A 4,446-nucleotide genomic window follows, 5' to 3' on the forward strand; every position below is an offset into this window, starting at 1 on the left:
CTCCATGGCCTGGTGCCATTTCTCGGAATCGGAACTCGCCACAGCCTCTGAATACGACGTAGGTTCGTCATGTTCTAACAACATGAGTTCGTCGTTTCCAGTCACAAGAAAACCGTATCTTGTAGGCTCTTGGCGAATTCTACCAGATCTCCGAGGTTCACTAGGAGGTGCTGTCTCAAAAACTTGTGATACAGGTTGAACTGTTTCGACCTGTTCACTCAGTTCTTTGACTATTTGTGGTTCTCGAACTTCATCGAGATCTATTCTACTCCCACTGACTCTCTTGGAGACGAACTCTCTCTCCAAGAAAGATTCATTCCGAGCAACAAACACTTTGTTCTCGGATGGGTTGTAGAACCAGTACCCTTTAATTTCCTTAGGGTGGTAACCCACAAATATGCATTTATCAGATTTGGCGGATAGCTTATCAGAAGCCAGACGTTTCACATAAACGTCGCATCCCCAAATCTTCAAAAACGCTAACCTGGGACGCTTCCCAGTCCATATCTCATATGGTGTTTTCTGAACCGACTTTGTTGGACAGTTGTTCAGTATAAGCGCAGCCGTTTCCAGAGCGTAGCCCCAGAAGGATTTAGGAAGATCGACCTGACTCATCATAGACCGTACCATATCTAATAAGGTTCGGTTCCTCCTCTCGGACACGCCATTCCACTGTGGCGTTCCAGGTGGAGTCAACTGTGAGACAATCCCACAATCTGCCAGATAGTCAGTGAACTCTCGGCTCATATACTCGCCGCAACTTGATCGTCTTGCCAAGTTGGTTCTGTACCTCGTTTCTGAAAATCTTGAACAATTCAAGTGTTTCAGATTTATGTCTCATCAAGTAGACATAACCGTACCTACTGAAATCATCAGTAAACGTAACAAAGTACAGATAACCTCCTCTAGCGGGTGAGCTCATAGGACCGCATAAATCACTATGTATGAGTTCGAACAACTCTGTAGCCCTTTCTCCTTTTCTAGTAAAAGGAGGTTTTTTCATCTTGCCCATCAAACAAGAATCGCATGATTCGATTTATTCATAATCAAAAGAATCAAGAAGTCCATCAGAATGAAGCTTCGCTATGCGTTTCTCATTGAGGTTCACTAGGAGGTGCTGTCTCAACAACTCGTGATACAGGTTGGACTGTTTCGACCTGTTCGTTCGGTTCTTCGACTATTTGTGGTTCTCGAACTTCTTCGAGATCTATTCTACTCCCACTGACTCTCTTGGAGACGAACTCTCTCTTCAAGAAAGATCCATTCCGAGCAACAAACACTTTGTTCTCAGATGGGTTGTAGAACCAGTACCCTTTAGTTTCCTTAGGGTAACCCACAAATATGCATTTATCAGACTTGGCGGATAGCTTATCAGAAGCCAGACGTTTCACGTAAACGTCACATCCCCAAATCTTCATGAATGCTAACCTGGGACGCTTCCCAGTCCATATCTCATATGGAGTCTTCTGAACCGACTTTGTTGGACAGTTGTTCAGTATAAGCGCTGTTGTTTCCAAAGCATATCCCCAGAAGGATTTAGGAAGATCGACCTGACTCATCATAGACCGTACCATATCTAATAGGGTCCGGTTCCTCCTCTCAGACACGCCATTCCACTGTGGCGTTCCAGGTGGAGTCAGCTGTGAGACAATCCCACAATCTGCCAGATAGTCAGTGAACTCTTGGCTCATATACTCGCCACCTCGATCAGATCGAAGCAACTTGATCGTCTTGCCAAGTTGGTTCTGTACCTCGTTTCTGAAAATCTTGAACAATTCAAGCGTTTCAGACTTATGTCTCATCAAGTAGACATAACCGTACCTACTGAAATCATCAGTAAACGTAACAAAGTACAGATAACCTCCTCTAGCGGGAGAGCTCATAGGACCGCATACATCACTATGTATGAGTTCTAGCAACTCTGTAGCCCGTTCTCCTTTTCCAGAAAAAGGAGATTTTGTCATCTTGCCCATCAAACATGAATCGCATGTTTCGATTGATTCATAATCAAAAGAATCAAGAAGTCCATCAGAATGAAGCTTCGCTATGCGTTTCTCGTTGATGTGGCCAAGTCGACAATGCCAGAGATAGGTCGGGTTTAAGTCGTTCGGCTTAAACCGCTTGGTACTAACATTATAGATCGGCCTGTATCCAGATGGTTCATCTTCCAAAATATAAAGGCCATTAAACTGGTAACCTTTACCATAGAATAAATCGCCTCTATAAATGGACAGACATTTGTTCTCAATAACAAATCTGAAACCATCTGAGTTTAAGCATGAAATCGATATGATGTTCCTACTGATGGCAGGTACAAAATAACAATCATGCAACTCTAATACAAGGCCAGAAGGTAAAGTCAGATCATAAGTCCCGACGGTCAATGCAGCAACTTTTGCTCCATTCCCGACACGGAGATCTACTTCTCCCTTTGCCAATTGTCTACTTTCTCGCAGTCCCTGCACATTTGCACAAATGTGCGAGGCACATCTGGTATCTAATACCCATGATGAAGAAGTACATAAGTTGGCCTCTATAACGAAGATACCGGAAGTTGAAGCTTCTGCAAGCTTCTTCTTCCTCTGATCTTCCAGGTAGAGTATGCAATTTCTATACCAATGCCCAACAGCATGACAAAAATAACACTCTTCCTTCTTGGACTCAGGCTTAGGTTCAATGACAACGCTTGCCACTTTTCTCTTGCCCTTGCCCTCGGAACGTTTCCTTTTGGTGGAACTCTTTCCAACAACTACCATATCATTCTTCCCTTGGCTCCCAGCTTTCTCTTGGAATGACATATTCAACTGATCAACCATCAATGAATTGTCCATGTCATCTAATTGCTCACGCAATTCCGAAGACATCTTTCCAAGCATCAAGCTGGACACATCCAGATCATCATCCTCATGCTTCCAATAAGCATCAATGATCGATCTAGAAACCGTGGTCAGAGGCTTATCTTTCATAAGGATAGATCGCATGGTGAGATAAAACAGATTCCTGCAACAGATATGTTCTACCTGACCAACTCAGTCCGTTTCCTTGGTCTGAGCTGACCTGGAATCGGAGCGCAGACCATCTGGGCTTGGTCCGGGGCTGACCAAACTTGGTCAGCTCCGGACCAACTCAGTCCGTTTCCTTGGTCAGTCCGCCGGTCTTCGTCTCGGACCTGTGTTGTTCTCGCCTGATCCGCCAGACCAACTTTTGGTCCGGGGCTGACCAGCGAGAACTTTGGTCCTCCTGACCAAACACGCGGTCCGGAATCTGATCTGTCTGCTAGTCCGGCTGACCAACTCTTGGTCCGGCTGACCGCAGACAAATCAGATTCGAAACAGATTTTTCGGGCTTCGAAAATCAGGGTTTTGTCCCGGTTTCGACGCACCATTAACCCGTCCCAGACTCCATACCATCCATGCATCATTCAACAATCACAAATATCATTAAACATGCATAGATTCAATGATTACATGCAATTTAACGATTAAATCATGCAATCATTTTAGGTCCTTAGATCACAAATATGACCTAAGTAAAATAGCACATAATACATATCTTAATTGATTAGAGTGTTGGTCTATATGATTATTGAAATAATCCCAACAATCTCCCACTTGGAGCAACACTCATAATTCCTAAATGATATGCATTATCCTTCGAGCTCATAATTTTGCTATTTTATAAACCATTTCAACAATCTTGTCCATGAATATGTTAATATAGAACCATAGCGGCTTTCACCACATTATTCGCAGTTGAACCTTCTATGATCACATATGTCAACAAAATTCAACGACGTAGATCAAAATGTAGGTGTAAAGTATGGAAATTACATGTTATGTGATCTATACATGTCTATTTCCAACTGGTCTTCCTTAACCGTATGGAGATCAAATTTTATTTATTATACAGAGTAAAAAACACAATAAACCTTATTCTGCAGAAAATTATTCCGTACATAAGCAGAACACCAGCTCCCACTGAAGTCGCATATCATCAAATGATATAACACCCATATGAGCAACATGCCCATGAAAGATCGCGGGTGGTAGAGCTTTAGTAAATGGATCCGCAATCATGGAAATTGTCCCAATGTGTTCTAAACTTAATTGACCACTCTGTATTCTTTCTTTAACAACTAGGAACTTTATGTCAATATGCTTTGACTTTGAAGAGCTCATGTTGTTATTGGAGTAAATTACTGCTGATTTATTATCACAAAATATTGTTGGGGTTATCTACAGGTTCCTAGCATGCGATCATATCGATCTAGGATTTGGTTTACTAGGTTTCATGCAGCGGAAGAAAGATCTATACCTAGTCAAACGTCACACGCAACCAAACTCGCAAAACTCGAAAGATCGTATATATCACCGAGGGAATCGTTACTTACCTCGTTCTCGATGAGACTTGAAGTTTATTTCGATCCGGGGCCTGTTCTAAATCACC

This window comes from Tarenaya hassleriana, unplaced genomic scaffold, assembly GCF_000463585.1.
Source record: "Tarenaya hassleriana unplaced genomic scaffold, ASM46358v1 Cleome136, whole genome shotgun sequence".
Lineage (NCBI taxonomy): Eukaryota > Viridiplantae > Streptophyta > Magnoliopsida > Brassicales > Cleomaceae > Tarenaya > Tarenaya hassleriana.